This window comes from Rattus norvegicus, chromosome 10, assembly GCF_021556685.1.
Source record: "Rattus norvegicus strain SHRSP/BbbUtx chromosome 10, alternate assembly SHRSP_T2T, whole genome shotgun sequence".
NCBI lineage: Eukaryota > Metazoa > Chordata > Mammalia > Rodentia > Muridae > Rattus > Rattus norvegicus.
Genome location: NC_141543.1, coordinates 99,365,001 through 99,387,487, shown reverse-complemented (window position 1 = coordinate 99,387,487; position 22,487 = coordinate 99,365,001). Strand labels below are relative to the sequence as shown.

Below are 22,487 nucleotides of genomic sequence, written 5' to 3'. Positions count from 1 at the left end.
GATCAGCATGTCGTGACTTTCTAGTGAAACAGACCACTTACAAGGAAGGTCTATGAAAGAAAGATCTTGTTTGTAGAAGTGAGTTTCCTCAGTTTTGGGTAATGAGAACTTGTTTGCCTCCTGAATGTTATATTGGATGAAACCTGATTAGTGGAAGAGGGTGTGTGTGCGTGCGTGTGTGTGTGTCTGTGTCTGTGTCTGTGTCTGTCTGTCTGTCTGTCTGTCTGTCTGTCTGTCAAAGTGTGTATGGGAGTCAGATGCTTCTATCACTTTCTACCTTCTATTTCGAGACAGTGTCTCTCACTGAGCCTGGAGTTCAGCAGTTGGCTAGCCTGGCTGGCAGTGAGCCCCCAGCAAGCCTGCTTTTGCATCCTCAGCACCGGGATTAAAGGCACTCAAGACCACAACAGACTCTTCTTCTCTTACATAGGTGCTGGGGATTGAACTTGTGAATGTTGGTCCTCAAACTTACAAGGCAAACACCTTATCAACTGAGCCATCACCCTGGCATGAGATTTTTTTTTTCCTAAAGGAAAAGGTGACTAAGATAAATAAAACTGTGCCCTACCAATGTGAAATGCCCTTTGTTAGACAAACATTCTATTTTGATTGAGTGTCTACTCACCTGATCATCAGAATTGATCTTGTTCAGCATTGGGGCACCATTCACAATGAGTCCTAGAACTCAAAGTCTACCAGTCAGGAGCCTCTTGAAGCTTTCTAGAGGCTCTGAAAGGGGGATATCTGGGAGGGGCTGTTAATAAAAGGATGTGATATATTTTGGAAAGTAAAGTGTTTATCACATAGATAATTGAAAGTTGGATGGGAACAGTAGAAAATAAAATGACCAGGTAGCATTTACACAGTTCCCATTGCAAGTGAGAATGCATTCTGTACTTCATTTCCAAAAGGTGGGAAAGACAACCATTTTGCTGTGATAGCTAAGTACCAAGGGAGAAGAAAGCTGGGCTCACTGTGGTCATTGATTTAGCTTAGACAAGTCCCTACTGGAATATCAACCCAGCACTGAGGTGACTGAATAGGACAAGGTTGTTCATGGTTAGTCAACAACTGTATTCCACAGTGTGACCATGTAGAGTGCCTCTTGGTTCTTTGGGATGATTGAGACTGACCCCTGCTGGTGGGTAATGGCTCAAGTGTGTGTGTTAATGATACTGGACTCCAAACTTGCCAAAGAGCCTGCCTGGGTCTGTCCCTCCATCTGTGCCTATAACCCCTGGTGGTGTTGTCACGGTCTCCAGAGGGAAGAGGAACAGACCTGACATCTCTCAGTTCTTGGTCTCAGTCTTGACCATCAATGCTTATCAGGACTCCACTGCTCTGTCTCTCCTCCCTTCTCTTTGCTCAAGGTTTTTGTGGAAGGAAGAGAATAGACCCTTCACACCATTACAGAGGCTGGGACCCCAGGCCCACCTCTGGGCTAGTTAGACACTGGAGAAATCTGATATCTGGGTCATTTGTGTTTGGTGAAAGACAGATGAGGTATTCATTTGGGAGGTATTGGAAAATTCCTGTCTTAAGGATATGAATCAGTGGCAGGGAAACCCGGAAGTCTGGGTTCATGCCTGCAAACTGATAGGACCGAGTTCTCGGGAGCAATTGGATGGGGAATGAAGAGATGGCATATGGCATTAGTGTGCTTCCCAGGAAGGGAAACAAATCTTAAACAGCATTAGACGTAGTGCAAAGTATTACATGCTGGGCTATGATATATAGGCAGAGCCAGCATTTGAGTCAAAGGATTGCATTCCCCCCCACAGGCTGGTTAGCAGCTTTTTCTGGAACTGCTGTGGGTGTCAGAAGGAAGGAGACCCTGGTCAGAAGGAAAGGCTAAGTCAGGGGACTCAGCATTCCCTCAGGAGTATCTGCCGTCCATCAGGACCCGAAGGCCAACCCTGCAAGATCTGATTGCCTTTAACTCACTTCGCCAACCCATGTTGCCCCTGACAGCTCTGGAATGGCTGATGTAGAATTAATGAAGTTGGGATGTTTCTAAAATGAAATTTTAAAATTGGGCTTCGAGAAGAGCATGATCAGTGCCTGGTGCTGTAAAATGACATTTTAATCATTTCATTTTGAGATGATTTGACAGCCGTTTCCTCAGTCTGATGTCTATAGCTCACCAGTCAGGGAAAAGAATGATTTTGTGTGTCTTGATCAAGTGATGAAATTCAGAACAAAGCCTTTTGTCTTTAGACTTGTGTTTCTATGTTCAGGCTCAAGTTGCATCCAGGTATTTAGGGGAATAGAAAGTTGGAAACCTGAGGTCTCTGGCATTGTTTGTCTGGGTCTATTGAAGACCTTCTATTTCATGGTAAAGCTGCACTTTCAATTACAGAGCAGAGCACACAAGGAAAGGCCAGAAGGATATCGCCACCGAAATCCTCAGTCCCAATTAAAACCATACACAAAAACTGATTACAGTTAGATGGTGAACCTGTCATAAAATAATGAATGTCTGAGAAATATCTGGGGGTGGAGTATGTTTATGAAATTGGAATGGCTTAAATAGGACTGGTGATAAAGGAAAAGATTAGTATTTCAGATTTCAATATAGTTTTAAGATGTGTGTTAACTAAAACGTTAAGAGAGTTGCAGGTAGGCTGGGAATTAGAATCAGCCACACCTATAACTGTGAAAAGACTTGTATCCAGAATGTAAGGCCACATCTACAGATCATCAGGTAGTCCAGCGAAGAGCAGATAGCCGGGGCAGGAGAGACCGCTCAGTGGTTAAAGCACTTGCTGCTGTGGTAGAAGATCCAAACCTCCATGCCTAGCAGCTCAGAGCTGCTTATAACTCTAGCTCCAGGGGAATCTGACTCCCCCTCTAGCCTTCTCAGGGACCTACACGTACACATTCACATACGCTTAAAAGTGTCTTTTAAATGTCCGGTGCATTTGCACTCTGTGCAGAAGGATTTATGTTTAGGAAATTCTCAGCCTCAGTCAGCAGGGTAAGCTGAGTGAGACCCACGTGACATAAGAGAACGAATAACCATCACTCACTATAGGGTAGGCAGGGACATGCTGGAGGGGCATGGGTTGGTATAACCACTTCAGAAAATGGCTGAGTTTGTTCTAAAGCTGAATACCCACCCTGGAACACACGGGCTTCTGGTCTTATGCCTATGCTCACATCCACGCCAAAAGCCATGTGTAAAACACCCACAGCAGTGTTTTCCTTGAGTGCCTTTACTTGGAAGCCATCCAGTATAACTGTGCCATGAAGTGCACTCAGCACTGAATGAGGAACCTGTAACCTGGACCAGGTCTCTCAGATATGACACGGAAGTGAGGGACCCAGGCAAAAGCTGCCTGTTCTGTACCATTCCACAGATGTGCAGCACACAGGGAAGTGGAGGCACTTGTGCTGCATGGGGCACATGCACCTCCTCAAGGAGGTTCTGTGGAGGAGGCAGAGGGGGCTCCTGGGATCCTGCCCCAATCTGAGCAGACAGGGGAACACAGCTGAGGTCATGCAGTGAGAATGCTTTGTTCTGCGCTGTGGTTCTGTGCACAGGAAGAGAGATGACGTACGAAGGACAACAGCTCGTTTTAGAACGTCCTCCAGTACCAGGCTGCTGTGCACTGTGTGTAGGGTGCCATGAAGTGTTAGAGAGGAGCAGAATGCTGCTGAGGAGAAGACGGTGAGACAGAGACTTCTCACCACTTGCCTGTGGTATGAAACACTGTTTGGTTCTCTAAGGGGGCGGGGGCATCCCCTGCTATCCTTACCAGCTTTGGCAGTTTTCCTATTAAAATTGTGTGTAGCACCTCGATGTTACTACTGTTGCCATTACTCTGTTCATCTGGAGCTGCAGCATTAAGTAAATGTCTTAACCCGAATTGTAGGGATTAAATTTCCATTAGTGGAACTTCAGCATAATCCAACGAGGTGTATTCTGAGCTGGAAGTCAAGAGCCCTGGGATCCAGGTTCACCTCCCAGTCCTGACCTAAAGCAAGCTATTTAGCCATACTCTGCAGTGTCTTTCCCACCCACAACACAGTAGCAGTGCAGCTATGGAAACCACACTCCCATCTTTAAGATGGCTGTAAAGAGTAAGCAAGATCATACCTGTGAGCACACTTATGGAGCAATAAATCTATACGCAAACCCTACCTTCCAATACCAGTCATATTTACATGGGCTTCCTGAGTTTCTTCTTCCTGGCTTTTCTTCTTCCTTCTCCTCTTCCTCTTCCTCTTCTTCCTCCTCCTTCCCTCCTTCTCCTCTTCTATTCCTTCCTTATCCTCTTCCTCCTCCTCCCCCTCCTCTTCTTCCTCCTCTTTTTCCTCCTCCTTCCCTCCTTCTCCTCTTGTTTCTTCTTCTTCTCCTTCTTCTTCCTCCCCTTCCTCCTCCTCCCCCTCTTCCTCCTGCCCTCCTCTTCCCCCTCTTCCTCTTCCTCTTCCCCCTCCTCCTCTTCGTTCTCCTTCTTCCCTCCTCCTCTATTCCTCCTGCCCTCCTCCTCCTCCTTTTTCTTCCTCCTTTTCCTCCTCCTCCTTCCTTATCATCACCATCCTCTTCCCCCTTCCCGTCCTTTACTCCTCCTCCCACATCTTCTGCTGGAGATATACCAGGCAAGCATTTTGCCACTGATCCACATCCCAGTTCTCTCTCCTTAAGTTTTCTCACTCACTGTCTGTAGTCATAAGTGGTAAAAGCAGGGCAGTATAAAGGATGACCATATTAGAAGAGTTAGGGAAGAACCTGGACACGCTGAGTTTTCTCCACCCTAATCTCTGTTCTCTGGGGAATTGCATGCATTCATTTCTGCAGGTCCAGATTGGTGCCTGACCTCACTGAACACACAGGAGCCAGCTCAGGAGAGAAGCGCAGTCCTTTATCCACACTTCAGCTGTCCGTAGAGATACGTTTAGATCTAATGATTCGCCTGTCCACACCGCGCAACCTGCCAGATTCAGAATGTTTGATCATGCTAAATGAGTTCAAGTCTAGCCATCACGAACATTTAGAAGACTCTCTGTGATGGAAGAGGCGGCTAATTTGGAACCTTTTAGCCAAATTAATTTGTCAGGAGAAATCTATCTAACAGGGAGGGGGAATCCATGTTTTAATCAACTCCAATTTAATTGAACAACCTTCCAAATGAATACTTTAGACATTGTTTTTCTCAGAAAATAGACTATCGATCCAAGCCAGTGGTTCCAAAACTTCCACTTAGCAGCAGACACATATTTTTGCAAATGAAACCTTTCAGTGAACATAAATGTGTAGGGCAGATCTGAGGATGGCCAGTTGTGCTGTTTGGGGTGGAGACGTGGGTTGTGGAGTCAATAGACAAGGGTTGAGTACCTTATGACTGTTGACCATAAAGGGGTAGAGTCACTGTTGGCCCACTCTGGGGACATGCGTTCTCTGTGTGTAGTTGTGCCCCGTTCTGTTCTGAGACTGGGTTCAGTGACCTGACAGAGGTGGGATGGGTGGTTTGGCTGCGGCCTCAGTAGGCTGCGATCCTAGGTAAGCGAATCTCCAGCACCCCAAGATTCTGAAATTGATGGTCAGTTCATTTTATGATTTCCTGAGTGAATACTGTGTTTCGAGAGGCTGTGAAAAATTATATCAATAACTGAAAAAAATACCCGAAGTGAACCATCTTCCTCAAAATATTTCAGTTATAAGATCCAGCTAGCCCGCCTTTAAGACCTCACCCATGGAAACCTTCCTGAAACTTTTCTTTTTTTGCTCAAATATTCTTAAATGTTATGGAATTTTCTACTTGTTTGCCTTTTTGTTTTCCTCTTCCTCTTCCTCCTCCTCCTTGTCCTTCTCCCCTCCTCTCCCCCTTCTCCCTCCTCCTTTTCCTCCCCTCTCTCCTCCTCCTCCAATAGAGATTATGAGATCATCATTTTATCCTCTTCCAGTAAATTTCAATTTAAAAAAAAAAAAAACACAGAAGCAAGTAATAGGATACTAGAGCAGACCTTGCTGCCAAGCCTCAGAAGTGGGTTCCACCTTTACCTTTCTGAAGACACTTCCATAGCTGCTGGCCCTGGAGCTGGTGAGAGTGCACACAGGCTTCTGGGACTGACAGAGCTACATTCTGTCTGCAGAGGAAGCCTTTTAAGGTTATCATTTTAGGACCTCTTTTAGAGAAACTCTGTTCAAGGATCAAGCCAACGAGATAACTCTGGAGAAGAAGAAAATGGACTGAGCAAACCAAAGCAGATAGCTCATGTGGCTGGGTTTGTAGGTCATTGGTCTACAGGAGGCTCTGCCAACTACAGCCAAACTCAAGCTCTGGGAACAGCTTATACAGACAGGATGGTAAAGGCTGTTTCCTTGGATGGTTTGGCCTCATGTGGTGTGGCTGTGTCACAAGCAGCAAAGAGATACAGGGCAGCTTAGAAACCCCTGAGTTTGAAAGACGCCCCATGAACTCTTGATCAGCTCTGGTTCTGCCAAGGCCAAAGCCCACCCTCATTAATTTCCTTTAGGATAAAAGCAGAAAAGCAGGATTTACAGCCATCCCATCCCCAAACCCTGCTTGAGTTTGAAATATGCTTATTAAAACATAATGAGTATACTGCATGGCTGTGGTTTGCAGAATGTAATAAAACCTGATGCTTTTCCTAGATCTGATGTTTCCGTTACTCTTAGGGAACTACCTCTTGTTACCCAAATATTACTTCTGTGGTAATACTTACCCACTTACCAGAAGATGCCCTAAGCTCACGAAAATATTCTACCTTTTCAAAAGATGAAATACAAATAGAAACAGGGGAAGAAAATGGCCTCAGAGGCAATGAAGAAAACAAAGTGAAACAAGGTCCTAGTTATTAAACAGTGGGATCGCAGTACCCAGCCTGGTAAAGAAGCCAGAAATGCCAATCTTAGTCCCTGCTTATGCCTTGCTTTTGCTGTGGGACTTCTGGAAACAAATTTGGTTACATTTATCAGTAAACATTACTGTTTGTAACCTTCACCTTTTCTTTTCTAATTCTATTTGCCTAAAGAAACAGTGTGTCTTTAAGAGCTGCTAGTTTTGAACTGCTCCTGTCAGGGAAGCAGCCTGTTAGCCAGTTTCTCATCGCTGTGATGAAATACCAGAGGAAGGGATTCAAGTATGGAAGGTTTATTCTGACTCACTGTTTTAGAGTGTCTGGCTCTGTGGTTTCTGGCTTTGGTAAGGTAAGGGCATATGGCCAAGGTGATCACTGACCCCATAGTAGCCAAGAAGCAGAAAGAACTTGCAGGCAGAGGCCATAGTTTCATAAATACCCTTCAAAGTCACAGCCCCACCCACCCTCTTCCTCCAACCTGGGATAATCCTCCGTAGAATCTACCTGATCCCAGTAGTTGGTTACAATTTTGAATCCACTGCTTGATGAAATCAGAGCCCACGTGATCCAGTCATCTCTGGAAAGGCTCTGGCAGACACACCCAGAGATGTGCTTTCCTGATGTTCTAGGTGTCCCTCAGTCCAGTCATAGTGACAGTGAGCTTAAGCAGCACAAGGAGTCAGCGGTAGCACAAGCTGTAGCTGACTTACTAGAGTCCCAACGTTTACCAACTGTGACCAGAGCAAGCCACTCAGCCCCTAAGCCTTTGTGTCCATATTTTTAACTAGGGATGACAATGACTCCTGCTTCATGGTGTTTCCTGTGGAGATTAAAACGAAGCTCTAATACCTGTTGTACTTATCACAGTGTCTGGTTTATGGAAAAATACTCTTTATATGTCTGTTGCTACCTCAGGCATGGCTGTGAGGAAGGACAGCGTGGTGGTTTGGATAGGCTTGACCCAGGGAGTGGCACTTTTAGGAGATGTAGCCTTGTTGGATTAGGTGTGGCCTTGTTGGATGAAGTGTCACTGTGAGAGTGGGCAAAGAGACCCTCCTCCTGACTACACAAGAGACAGTCTTCTGGTGGCCTTCAGATGAAGATGTAGAACTCTCAGCTCCTCCTGTGCTGTGCCTGCCTAGACACTGCCATGCTCCCACCATGGTGATACTGGACTGAACCTCTGAACCTGTAAGCCAGCCCTAATTAAGTGTTGACCTTGTAAGAGTTGCCTCGGTCACGGTGTCTGCTCACAGCGGTAAAACCCTGACTGAGACAGTCAGTGTCTGGATAGAGTAAGCAAACTGCCTGTTTGTGTTTCTACTCATACTAACATTAGCACATAGCATTTAGAAACAGTGACCAGCCAGTAATCAAAAGAAAGGCAAAATACCCACAGCGGGTTCCAGTGGTGACTGTGAGCCTTCGTGAGCCTTCGTGTGGACCAGCTGGTCACAAACTGTGTTCAATAGAAGCAACCAGATACTGAGTGCACATTCGTGCTAGATGGAGGCAGATCTCTACAGAGCTAGACTAAGAAGATGCTGACACCTCGGTGGCAGTGGCATCTATGGCAGATGGTGACAGAGAAGCTTTGTTCTGATCTCACAAAACCAGTCCAGGCACAAGACCCATAAGCTTGTACTGTGTAGCTACGTCAAGATCAAGAAAGGACTGCATTATTCAGGATCCGTCTACAATTTGCAATAACTGACTTTTGAAGTTCAGATCCCAGGGTTCCTCACTCTGGCATTGAATTTGCTTCCTACTGGTTTCTTTCCGTGCTGAAACATCATTTCTGCTGTTCCCAAACAAGAGAAATTCGACACCTTTGTACAGCTTGACCAGGCTTGAAATTGCATTTTATTTGATTGCTCAGCTGGTCAGATAAATGATCAGATTCAGACCTTGGCAGGGAACACCCACAGGGCTGGCCATGCCCCTCCTTGTGTTTCCCGAGAAAAAAAAGCCTCTGTGACATCATCTATGAAAGGCTCGCACAAGGCTTGCAAAGGCTCGCAAAAACTGTTTTCTTCCTGGAAGAAGGCAATGTCCTCCCATTTCAGCGTTCTTCATTCAGAGGGTTAAGGGTTGATAGAACAAGCCGTCGGGTTTGAAGCATTCTGCAGGGTGTGGTCAGTATTGCCCCTAAATTCTGGAAGACGGGCTTATGATATAACTCACAATTGAAAGGTTGTTTCTTCCAGGTTCGTTTGGCATGAGAGAACAGACTTCTAGAAAAGAGTAGAAATAGGTGAGGTGTCTGTGGACAGGCAAGCAAGTGCCACATCTGCCTCCTGCGATGGGAACAGGTATCCCTCTCATCCATATTGGTGATTGTTACAGTGTTGTCCTCGCTGGCCACCTGTCTCGGAGCCTGTCCGTACAACCCATTCCTCTACACTGTGGATCATGTTCAGGTCTGATACTTCTGTTTCAGACCTGCTGGGTAGCTTCTGAGATGACTGCCCTGTGAAGTAGCCATAGGCACCCTCAGCAGCCCCACGCCTGGCCCTCATCTCCATCAGGCTTCTGGCGTGGGCTCTGGCCTCTGGCAAGGCTCATTCTGTATAGGCTGCTACCTCTTAGCTGCAGCGTTACAGTGTTCACAGCCCATAGGAAGTGGTTGGGTCCGTCCTGCAGTGATGCCAGGAGGCTGTCTTCATAGGAGGGTAGCTCTGTCCTTGTGGCATGTGCAGATTGGGAGAGAAGGCACATGACACATCATCACAGCCACAATCACCTAATTAAGCCCTGTGACAAGAGCTGGGTGGTGCCTGGAGAGACACAGACCTGGGTAGGATGGCCTTCCTGCATGCACTGCATGTGGTTACATTTAAGCTGAAACCTAAGTGGGAAATCTGAGAAAGAGCTCAGGGACAGACCTTTCCATGGCCAGGTAGCAAAACAGAAAAGGGCAGAAAGGTAGAAAACAGCAATGGTAGCAGGAACAGGTGGGCCCAGCCTGCACCTGCTGCAGGTGGTGGTGGGCCCAGTCTGCATCTGCTGCAGGTGGTGGGTCCAGCCTACACCTGCAGGATAATCACCTCCCTGTCCTCACACTGGACATGTGTGTTTCACAATATGGAGAGGCTAGGTGATGGGACAAGATCAGGAGAACCATCAGATGGATTCTCACCAACTGGTGGTGGGATCTGAACCCAGGTCACATGGATCCCTAGACCACATTAGGAGCACTGCTGAGTCCTTAACTCAGTGAAGTCCTTTGTGGCGGGAGCCAGTTATGTGAGACTAGAAGGTAGAAGGCAGGCCAGGGTGACCACCTTGGCAGTTTAGGGAAGGCCATGATCTAATTTGCATTTAAGGGACCCATCTGTTTGCTTGGGAGGACAGTAAGTTTAAGGGCAGCTACAAAGAGAGAAGTTACACACAGTAGATATGACATCAGCCATTGGGTCCCCACTGCACCCCTTCCTTTTCCAGCCCTTCCTGTGTACCTTACACCTGGCACCATATTGCGTTCTGTTTGTGGCTCTCTCTTCTTCACCAAGTTTCCTCAGGATCCAGGGAGACGCCATCTAGACCAGTCAATAGACGATAGGAACGTGAGAGGAATATTTACAAAGATAAGAAGTTAGACACTTTACTGGGTATGTTAGTCAGGTGACTGTCACAGAGAAGGCTACCTATGGCTGATATCTCAAACAGAGTGATGCTCAAATGGTACTAGGGGTCTATTGTTAAACTTCCCATTTGCTTCATTTCCTGAGTGACCAAAATTATTCCCCAACCAGACATTCTTAAGGAGTCAAGAGGTCACTAGCTGGGGCAACAGCATTCCCACCCCACCAGAGATACCCTGGGAGTCTGCAGCTGCTAAAAGCCGGAGCCCTGCCCGAGATGGAGGATGGCTGCCTCTCCTGGCTGTGCTCGTGGCCTATAGTACCCTCATGGACCAACATGAGAACACAGAGCAGCGTTTTTGGCTCAGGTCCCAGAGTTCCAAGCATTCTTAGCATCCCAGGCATCCAAGAACAAGCCTCTTTGCTTCCACACGGCCAGATCTCAGAGAGGTGCCCGTTTCTTAGCACTCTGCACAGTTGCTGAAACACGCGCACTTCATAGAATGTATGTGTCATAAGCGGGCTGTCAGATGGGTTCTCACCAACTGAAGGGACACACTTGGTTCAAAACGCAGAACAGGGCTTGTGGGGTGGATCAATGAGAAAGTGCTTGCTATACAACCATGGGGACCTGACTTCAAATCCCCAGAAGACACATAAAGGTGAGCATGGTAGCACACATCTATCATCCTGGTGTTCATATGGATAGATGGGAGGCAGAGATAGGAGAATTCCCCAAGAGCTTGTGGGACAGATAGCCTGGTTTAGACAGTAGGGAACAACAAAGAGGCCCTGTGTCAAACAATGTGGAAGATCAGGACTGGCACCATGGTTCTCTTCTCTCCACATGCATGACAAACATACACCATATCATGCCTATCTCCATCCCCCAACGCACAAACCAAAACACCAGCCTGGCCTCTTGGCATGACTTTGTTGACCGTTCTACCTCATGAAGGTTATACATTTCACCGTAAGGCTAGGAATCGAACCCACATGCTGGACACATTTTGCACTGAGCCACAGCCCCGGTCACGTGGAGTTAGCATCTATCATCATTCCGGATAGCCTGGGTTAGCGTTACCTGGCTCGGGCCTTTCTACCGGTGAAGCCATCAATGCACAAAAGCGATTTACACTTAAGGTGAAATCCATCTTCTCAGCCTCGCCCTCCCCATAGTCCCTTGATGACATGTTGCCAGACAGAGCAGAAATGAGATGGATGGAAAGCCTCTTCACCAGAAGAGAGCAGTCCATGGAGAACTGCATGTGCTTGCACCAAGCCACATTTCAGACTTCCGCCCTCACGGTGGCATTTGTAATTTGCTGCATTAGCATGCTGTTGCCTTGCTTATTCTTCTCTCGACAGAGAAAGAGCGTTTCTCCTTTTCTCCCGAGTAACTTTTCTAGATCAGTGGCCTGTGAGCGTTTCCTGCAAAGGCCTCATAGTAAACATTTTTGGCTTCTCGGGCCATATGGTCTCTGTCGCAGCAGCTTCGCTCCCTCTCGGGTGCAAAGCCAATCCCAGACGGTATGTTCTGAGGGAGTATGGCTGTAGTCCAGAAACCGGATTTATGGACCTAAAACATGAAGTCCACAGGGCTTCCACTTGTCACAAAACGCCATTCTAACTTTTAACATTTCAATCATGTTGGAGAAGACATCTTTCAAAAGTTTTAAAACACTTGACATTCTCGGGGAGATCGGGTAACATTTTCTTAGGAAACATGGGCCTCACAGTCTCACTAAACATTGAAACCCAGACCTGGCCACTTGCTGTGTGCTCTCAGGCCAGTTGCCTCTTGGCTGGGCATCTGTTTCATGTCCTGTGGAGTAGGGATAAGGACCTTCAGATGGTCACTGCAGGACAGCTGCTCTGGGGCGCTCCTAGGGAACCTCTAATCTGGCCTGTCATAGCAAATCACAACGGGTCAGCTCTTGGGCCGTGTCACTTATTAATGGTTTTGGAGATGACCCTTTATCGTGGTATCCCCTCTACAGAGCTGCATTATGCCCCCAACACCTGCCAGCAATTTTCTAGTTCTTCTTTCTCCTCTGCTTACAGAAATGACTTCAGGCTTTCTGAACCAAAGCGGGGATTCTGTTCCGACATTAAGTCCCTCAGGGTGCCAAGACATTTATATTTGTCTAAATTCAAATAATATCCCATTGCCTTCATGGACTCCTGGTCAGGAGCTATAACTTTATCTAGCCTGCCTTAACATCAGCTCTCAGCTCCACCACCAGCATTCCTGAGCTGACACAAATTAGTTGATTGACTGATTAATTATCCATACAAGGACTAGAAAGATAGCTCCATTGTTAAGAGCACCAGCTGTTCTTGAGAAGGTCCTGGGTTCAATCCCCAACACGTCCATGGTATCCACAACCTTCTGTAACTCTAGTTCCAAGGGGTCTTATGGACCCTTCTGACTTCCACAGGTACACACGTGGTATATAGATGTCCATGCAGGCAAGTCACTCATACACTTTAGAAATAAACTTTAAAAATGTAAAAGAAAAAAAAACAAGCCTCGATGCACAGGGGAAGCCCACGTCAGTTCCTTGGCTGGGCTCTTAAGAATGTGAGTCTTACAAAATGAAGACAGTTGAGAACATGGGGTGAAAGAAATTCTTGCAGGGTTGCCGAGAGTTTTAAACTAATCCATTAGGCTCTTGCACCCAGTCCAAGCAGAGAAAAGGTGCTTGCAATTGTCTGCTGCTAATATTTTTTCTCTTCACTCAGTAAACATATTGCTGCTGGGGTCTGGGGCTTGGTAAAGATGCTTGAGGTTCGAGGGTGTGGAGAGAACTGTTATTCTGAGAAGTTACGCATCCTTGGTGCACTTTGGAAGTGATGCTAGTCTGCGTTTCCTCACTATTTTGTCTGTCATAGCTCCAGGCGGCTCACCCTGGACTAGTTGGTGTCTATAAACTCACAAAGGTTCTACAATGCAGGGGTTAAAGATGGCTGAGTCAGAAGTACAAAGTCACAGTTAATACTTAGCTGTCTCTCGGGTGGCGTTGTTGAAGGAGCGCTGTCCTGGCTTCAGGTCTTGGATAGAAATCAAATAACTCCTAGTTTAATGTTTAGCTGGGTGAGCCAAAGTTTTGAGAAGTGTCATTTTTCTTGATCAGGATCAGAGAAAATTTATTTGGAGAAGTGGTGTTTTAAGTTGAGTAATAATTCAGCGAGGATGGTGGGGTCATGTGGAGAGGGAACACCTTAAGCTATTGTGATGTCTTTGCCAACTTAGATTCTCTTCGTTGTGAAGCTGAGGTTGCAGAATCACGTGCCATGAAGTTCCAAGATGCAGCCCAAAAGCAGTGGTTCTCTACCTGTGGGCTGCAACCTCTTTGGAGGGGGAAAGACGACCCTTCCACAGGGGACACCTAAGACCGTGGGAAAACAAACATGCTTGCATTACAATTCATAACAAGCAAAATTACAGTAGTGAATTAGCAACAAATGATTGTGCGGTTGGGGGTCACCACAAGAGGCACCGAGACGTGGCAGTGTGCACAGGGAGCAGCTGGTATTTGTGTTACCGGTTGCCTTGATTGGTTTGGGTCTGAGTTCTAATCAGAAATCCATTGGATGAGCAGAAGGGAACAGATATCACATGACCTCTCCTCCCCTCTGCATCCTCCCCGCCATCCATTCCCTGCTGGCTTGACTGTCAGCAGAGATGTGAGTGGAATCTGAGCTGGTGGGCATCACTTAGTTTCCCAGGGCTAGTAGAACAAACTACTACAATCTAGTAGTTGCAAGAAATCTGTTTGTTTTCACATGTACATGTGTGTGGCATCGATAAATTCAGGGGCATGCTTGTGTAGGCACATGTGTGTAGGTGCACATGCATGTGTATATGTGTATTGTGGGTTGGGGGCAAAATGACAAATGTCACCGTCCACCATATTCACTGAGGCAGTCTCTCAATGAACCCAGAGCTTGATGACTCCAGCTAATCCAGCTTGCCCTAGAAACCCCCTCCCGTTCCTCCCAGTGCTGGGACTGTAGGGTGCCACTGTGCCTACCTGGCTTTTATGATGGTTCTGGATCCTCATCTTGAGGGACTTTTATCCAGAGTCATCCCTGTGACTGAAATCACTTTCCTCAGAATTTTGAGGCCAGCATACAGAGCCCGCCTGTCAGTGGGCTAACATCTCTGGAGGAAGATCTTTCTGGACTCTTCCAGTCTCTGGTAGCCTCATGACAACATCATTTCATCTTCCCCTACATCGTCCCTGTCTGATGGCTTCCCCTCCCCTCCAGGGGACCAGCCATTGGCCTTAGATCCTGAAGCCAGTCTCACATTGATATTAAGTTAGGTCTACAAAGGCCTTTGTCCAACTCAGGTTACATACCCAGCTACCAAGCACCAGGGCTTGGCCTTTTATTTCAGAGACTACGTTTTGCCAGCATTAGTCAGCTTCACAAATGTTTTAGCTGACACAAGCAGCTATCCACTGGCAGACCCTCCCCGAACTTGGAGTCCTGGCAGTCTGGGTAGGGAAGAGCTGCAGTGTGGAAGCTTCTCCAGTTTGCAGGCAGCTCCCTCACTCTGATGCCTGGGACGCTGAGGCTTTTATAGTCTCGCACTGTGGCTCCTCTAAAATGTCTGTCCCTCTGGGTCACGGACAGAATGTGGGGCAGTCTGAGAGCAGGATGCCCAGCTCACAGCAGGACCTCATCACATGTTGCTCAACCTGAGTTCTGGTCACTCCCCACCCCAGCATGAAGCTTCTTACCCAGAAGCTATGGCATTTGATAACTGGCAAATCTGTTTGGTGACTCCAGACTAATGTGAGTCGGCCTTTCTGGATGACATTTGCTGACTGAACGCATGTGACTTAATTTAAAGAGTTTCTCAGTGCCTGGCTCAGCAGAGGGACACTGTGGGCCACTGCTGCTATATCTTGTTTGTCTGACCAGTAGAGGTCAGACCTTAAGAGGACTTCTAAACCTAGCCTGGGGTCAGCTGTGACAGTAGCTACCCCACTTCCATTTATATTCTATCACCTAGCCCAACTCAAACAAATATGATTTACTTAAAAAAATAAGATTCTGGATATTCAAGTAATGAGCAGGATAAGCATGATTTGCCAGCCCCAAAAGTGTGTGTGTGTGTGTGTGTGTGTGTGTGTGTGTGTGTGTGTGTGTGTGTGTTCATGTAGGTGGTGTCTATACATGCATGTGGAGGCATGAGTATCATTCCTCAAATATTATTGACCTTGTTATATAAAACAGGGTCTCTCCTTGACCTGTTACCAAGGTCAGGTTGGCTGGCCATACCCCAGGGATCTGTCTTTACCCTCCTTCCCAGAACCAGGACCACAAGAACATGCTACCATGCCCAGACTTTACTCATGCCTAGGAATTAAAGTCACATTCTCATACATGGGGGGAAAAAGCATTTTCCCAACCGAACTATCTCCCCAGCAGCCCTAAAATCTTTTCAAATGCTACAAAGAGAGTAAAGGTCAGCCAGCCACACTGCAGCAAGCAGAGCGCATTGTGCAGAAGGGGATCCCTCCTTCCTTTCTTAGGTCAGATTCTGTTCTCTTCCACAGTTTAAAAGAAGCTACACTGGTCTCGGCTGGTGAGAGGTTGGCCCTAGTGGCAGATACAGAGGTCACAATGATGCTGAGTGGCAGAACAGTCTTTTTGAGCGGTAAAGACTTTCATGAAGTTCTTCAGCAGCTTGCTTGCCAGAGGATTCGTGGTTTGCTCCTGTCTGAAGCCAGGGGTTTCCCTCGGGTAAAGTGCTGTGTTGTGCTTTGATCCTTCTCTATGGCAACCGTCAGTTGCTCATTATAATAATAAAGAGTGGTCAGAAATCCATAGCAGACCAGGCTCTACCAACACACGGATGGGAAACACTGCCCCCACCAGGCAGTTATGGGCCTGAAACTCAAGAGAACCTGGGCCCACGAACGGATCCAGGTGAGGGATGCCCGTCCTGTTGTTCTTGTTGCCATTAAGAACGGCTTTTGTGGCCCTGGTCAGCAGTGGACATCTACTGAGGCAACTGTAGATCTGGGCCAGCCTGGGATAGCAAGGAAGCAAGCTCCTTGGACTGAAGTCAGAGAATGTCATAGACAGGATCCCTGTCAATGCTGAGTTTGCTTTCTTCCCATATTCCCGCAAATCCATGCATGTGTGTGTAGGTGACTTTCTTACCCACTCCCATCCTGTATTCTTCACCTTCCTGCTGGCATAACCGCTGTTCTGAACTCTGCTGCATCCTCAGATGCCTTCCCCGCACGTGGGGGATTTCCAGCCTTTTGTTACCATCTTGCTGTGTTGAATTACACTTTGTGTTACTTGTATCACATTCTACAAAATCTCTGGCAGCTTTTTTTTCTCTCAACATTTTGAATATAAACTGTATCCAGCTTTGGCTCCCATCTATTCATTCACCTTCCAGGGTCTGTGACAATCATTTATCCATTTCCCTGTTGGTGGGTAGCTACGTGGCATCCACATTTCTGCTTCTTTAAACAAGCGACAGGGAATACTGGACTTTTGTGCACCTTGAACACATAATAGAATTTACCAAAATCCAGAACAGATTTAGGAGAGGAGTTGCCTGTCATAATAAGGTGTAAGGTGGGCAGATCTTTTCCTTCTGTGATTCCTGTTCTTCCTTGTCAACTTGACTACATCTGAAATAGCTGAGATTCAAAAATGGAGAGCATGTCGATGAAGGTTTTTGTTTTGTTTTCTGTACTGCTGCTGCTGTTGTTGATTTGTGTAATTTGAAGTAGGAAGGTCCACTTCTAATCTGGATCTTGAGGTAAGAAGACACACCTTTAATTTGATCCACACCTCCTGCTAGAAGCCTGGATAAGGATGTGGAAGAAGGAAGCTTCTGCCCTTTGCCCATTTGCCCTTGCCTTGCACGTCCATTCCTCCATGGCATTAGAGCCTACTTCTCAGGAATCCAATTTCTGCTAAACACCAGTTGAGACATCCAGCTTTGTAGACAGAAAAACTACTAGATCCTTGGACTTCCCCTTTGTGTGTGTGTGTGTGTGTGTGTGTGTGTGTGTGTGTGTGTGTGTGTGAGAGAGAGAGAGAGAGAGAGAGAGAGAGAGAGAGAGAGAGAGAGAGAGAGAGTCCTGCTACTCTAGAGAACCCTGGCTATGCTAATACACCTACTATGTTTGCCCCAATACAGGAGGGACCAATTTGCCCTCCACCAGCTGTGTGTGAGAATGTTTGCTTGCTCACATCCCCACAGTCAAAGCTTTGGTCGGATTGACCAAATCGAAGGTTTCAACCTGACCTCTGTGAAATCCCAGGCACTTACCTCCCTGGGAAGCCCTGAAGACAAGGCAGCCCCTCCCATGTTCAGTGCTGCTATTTCTGGGACTGTTTATGTCATTGGCATGCCCTCCTGCTCCACCAGGGAGAGGTGGCCTTTTCTTACTAACTGGTAGAAATCTGTTACCTTTATTACTGCTCTTTTCTGCTGCCCTCCTTGAAAGGTGTTACGTACCCTTCTGGGCTGTGACATTTTCCTAGGTTTTTTTGTTTGTTTTTGTTTTTGTTTTTGTTTTAAACGAAAGAAAAGTGAGGTCCAGGGAGGAGCACACAGAGCAGACCTTTAAGGTCAACCTGCAAAGGTCCATTTTCTCTGCCTCTGGGACTAGTCTGTGGTGTGGGACCTGTCTGAGTCCACCCCCGCCAAACACACACACACACACACACACACACACACACACACACACACACACACCTCATTCCCATCCTGCCTGAGGTCATCAGAATGGGAATGAAGTTTGCTGTCTTAGCTTTTGTCTTGCTTTTCCTTTTTAACCACAGCCTGTAAGGACAGGCCTGTGTTCTCAGTTCTCTACTCACTTACTCATTTGTGAGTTTGGGTCAGGAGTTGTCCAATCCAAAGCCACAGGAAGACACAGTTTACCACTTCTGGTTATTGTATAACTGATCTTCTAAACCATAAAGGATTTAAGAAGTTTACCGACACACACCAGTACACGGATGGCTAATCCCCTACCTCAATATCTAGATAAACTTTCACAGTGCAGATGTGACTCCACCTACCAAATACAGTTGCTGTTGATATCTGGTCTATACCCCACTGTGATTTTTCTAACACATCTGTGACAGCCATGTAATAAAATAACAGTAAATGTTTCAGATTATTTATGCTTTACATACTAAAGGACTTAGAAAACCTTCTTTGGTAGTAACTATATTCCTACAGTGTTTTTTTTTTTTTTTTTTGAAGGCTGCATAGTAATCCTTTGTATCTTGAAGAGTCCCAAAGATTCTTTAGCATCAGATATGTTAGGGTTCTCTATGCTTTGCTGTGCTGTGAGAAACAGTCTCGAAGAGAACATTCCTATGCATGGATGTTTGTGACTGTCCTGAACGTCTCATAAAATATCCAGGAACGAGACTTGCTAGATCAAAGCTGGCTCATTGCTCAGGTTTGCTCTTATGAGGGGTTCTTTTTATCCTCAATTTGAGACACATTGGAAGAAGGAAACTTACTTGAAGAATTTCTTGATCAAATTAGCCTGTGACAATACCTATGAGAGATTGTCTTAAGTTATGATTCATGATGTTGGTTGTTGGGGGGGGGCAGTCCCTAGCCCACTGTTGGCGGCACCATCCCTAGGCTGGTAGGTCTGGACTCTAAAACAGCTAGCTGGGTATGTACCTGAGACTGAGCCTGTAAGCAACCTTTTTCCAAGGTTCCTACCCTGACTTCCCTCAAGGACTGAGTGTGCCCTGGAAGTGTAAGTCAAATTAACCCTTTCCTCCCCGAGTTGCTCTTGGTCATGCATGGTGTTTATCACAGCAATAGCAGTCAAATAAGGACAATCCTGTGTGGTTGTTTATGACCAGAGCAGGGTAATCCCATGATTCTCTCATTTGGGAGACATTTTCTGAACATCTGTTAAATGCAACCATTTTTTTGTGACTTGTTGACACAGAAAGACTTTTGTGATCTTGGGGGCTCATCATCTGGGAGGTCCAAAGAAGCAGTTGAGCTAGGAAGACAATGGAATCTGCATCTAAGGGGAACTGTCACTTGAAAGTGTTGGCTGTTCCCCAGGATGCAGAAGTATATAACAAAATTCAGAAACTATCTTGCTATGAGTCCCGGGGGTCCCCTCCCCACACATGAGCTTGCTACAGGAGCGGCAGCGCTGGCTTGCATTGACTGGATGTGCTGTGAGTCACTTTACTGCCTGTTCATCGGTTCCCAGTCGGGAATAATAATGGCGCTGGCCTTATCTGCCTGACAGATGTGAGATTCAAGTCTCCTCATAGATGGAAAAGTGGCTTGGAGACTCTAGAGGGTTCCATCGGCGCAGCATAAAGAGACTTGACAGTGCCGTCCTGGGGCACACACAAGGGCATCTGATGAGTAACCGCTCTCCGAGGACATTAGAGGATGCTGTTCCTAAACTGAAACTTCCCCCGCTAGTCAGGAATGTGGCTAACCACAGATCCCACCCCCTTGCCCTGCATTCATCCTCAGTGGAGGCCAGTGGTGGGGGAGAGCACACCCTCATCTCTCGCATGACCCAGGTTCAAATCCCCGTGAGCGAGCGCCATTCCGAGTGCGGTGCAGTTTCTACCACTGTGCGTTTGGTGATCGTGGAATCCTTGTGGGAAGTCAAAGGAATGAAGCCATCCAAGTGCTCAGACCACCACTGGGCACTAACAGGGGCAACACTTAAGCCCTTGTTCATTATCACCATTGTTCCCGTCATTGTTGTTGTGAGCAGCTTTGGGGGAAAATGCATTCCATCAGCCCTTTGGTCTACTGCAAAGCCACATTTTAGTTTTATGATAGACTGGGTTGTTTGGCCATCTTTCTGTGTACTTCCTAAATAGCCCCTTCCTGGTAAAAATGCCCTGTGGGGGATACTTGGTGACCAACTTTCCTAAGCAAAGTTTACAGAGGACTAATTCGCTGTAGAAAAATGAACAGACATCTTGCAGATTTTGTCTCTCCTCACTTCTTGTGTTTCTAAAGCACCCACCCCTACCACCACCACCCATGTACTAGGAAGGAGATGTAATGAGATGCTTCGAGTCATATCATGGATCATAGCAGGCAGGGCTAGAGCAAGGTAGCCTGACAGGCTGCCAGTCCTGAGTGATTGATGGCAGTTCCGGTCCCTGCGTGCTGTGAATCCGGGCTACCATGTGGTTGCGTTGTGTGGTTTGGTTTCTAAACTATGCACCGCCAAAGGACACCAGTTCTGTTCGTTTAATAAAGATGTATTCGTCTAGCGTTCTAGTGTCTAGCCCTGAGGTTTCATATGGGTAAAGGCTTAGCTACTGCACTGAAGAAACCTTGGTTTGCAGTGGAAGGTGAGAGGGAGGTTTGCTACTTCATAGTGAGCCCGTGTCACATGCGTCGTCATGCACGCATTTGGGAACCTAAACTGTATCTTACAGGTGCACCATCACTTTCAAGGGTGCTGTCTCTGCTTGCCTGGTTGAAACAGGATTTCTCCATGTCTACTTAGGGATGGGGAAGGACCGTGCACTTCTCTGTATTTGAAGTCAGAAGAGCAGCACCCACGCCTATTCACAGCCTATTTGCTCAAACCCAGTAATACAGCTGAGTCTAACTGCATAGAAGGCTGGCACATGTCCCTCAGTAGCTAGCAGACAGGCAGCAGAAACTTGGGGCTGCTGTGAAGAGGAGACCTTGTTATCCCTGTAAGGAAAGAGCGCCTCCTGAGAGACACCAAGTCCCTTATCAGAAAGGGAAGTTTTGTTTGTCTTTTTTTTTTTGAGGGTCTCCTTATAGCTTATAACTCTCTTATAACTCACTGTGTGTCCCAAGCTAGCCTCGAACTGATGGCAGTCCTCTGCTTTGGCCTCTCAGATGCTGAGACATTACAGGTACAAGCCAGCATGCCATGCTGAAGATTCTCTTTATTGTATTCCCTCACTCTCAGACTGGGGAGAGTAAAGCCTACTTCTTGAATGGTGTCAGCCTTCAGTCCGCCTGACTGGATACCATCAATATTTTGGAGGACAGATGTCTGGGTGGACATAGCTGGTGTGGAAGGGACTCTGCCCCCAGATTGTGACTTCCCAGGGTTGGGTACAACAGCAAACTGAGTCTCTTCTCACCTGTGGTGTATCCCCCTTGGACATAGGCAAGGTTTGAAGATGAGCTGAAGTCACCAAACTTGGTCATATCACCACATTACACACTTGGTGCCACATCCTGGCACGTGGATTTTGAGTGGAGTGCTCTGCTGGCTTCAGAGGGGTTGAACTTGCATTAACCTGCTCTCAGAGGTCCCTGTGGAGGCTCAGCCAAATGAACAAAGACGTAGATGGCTCTTCCAGGTGGCTCCTTTATTTTTAGCTCAGTAAAACAGTCCTAGAATCTCTCTATTCCCTCCCAGCAATGGTCTGAGTGACTCCGATCACGGGTGACATCAGACCCTCCAGGAAAGACGCACTGCTTAGTATGTTATCACATGGCATGCCCAAGGAAGTCACAGAAAAGCTCTATGACTGGGCAAGGCCTGCGTTGTCATCTTGGCACACGAATGCTTAGACAAGAGGATGTTTGGGGACCATCCTCTTTCCCTGGGGAAAATTAAGCAGTTATGAATGGAAGTGGTGCCGGGCTCTTCTGGGACGTCTCATGCAGCAGTTGCTATACTTACACAGCTGCAAAGACCAGGTGGAGTCAGGAAACACAGGTGACTCACAGATCCACATTCCTCCACTAAGGTCCAAAATAGAAACTATGTAAAGATTCTCACTGCAGAGATAAGGGCTTTCTTTCCTAAGGCTGCCATGGCAAGCTGCAAGTTAGTGGCAGGAAACAACAGAAATTGGTCTGGCGGCTAGAAGTTCAAAGCCAGGGTGTCAGCCAAGTAGGCCCTTACCATTCCCTGCTCTCTCCTAGTTTCTGCAGCTGTCTTTCATGGTCTTTGTTGTGGATTATTCTACCCTTTGCCTCTCTCTGTGGCTTTGATCCCACTCTACTTTCTGCTATAAGATCATCAGTCGTTGGATACAAGACCTACCCTAAATTCAAAATGAGCTCATCCC

The 22,487-nt window shown here is 46.8% G+C and overlaps 1 protein-coding gene and 1 long non-coding RNA gene across 3 annotated transcripts in view; one reads left to right on the top strand and one right to left on the bottom strand.

The window, feature by feature from the left end:
* The window catches only part of Prkca (protein kinase C, alpha), a 397,680-nt gene that overhangs the window by 212,153 nt on the left and 163,040 nt on the right, over positions 1 to 22,487 (top strand).
* On the bottom strand, positions 8,661 to 17,788 carry LOC148003149 (uncharacterized). The gene is made up of 4 exons (XR_015632204.1): positions 17,725 to 17,788; positions 11,494 to 13,801; positions 10,284 to 10,364; positions 8,661 to 9,059 (listed from the first exon to the last, which is right to left on the bottom strand). It is a non-coding gene; the product is annotated as an uncharacterized LOC148003149 (long non-coding RNA).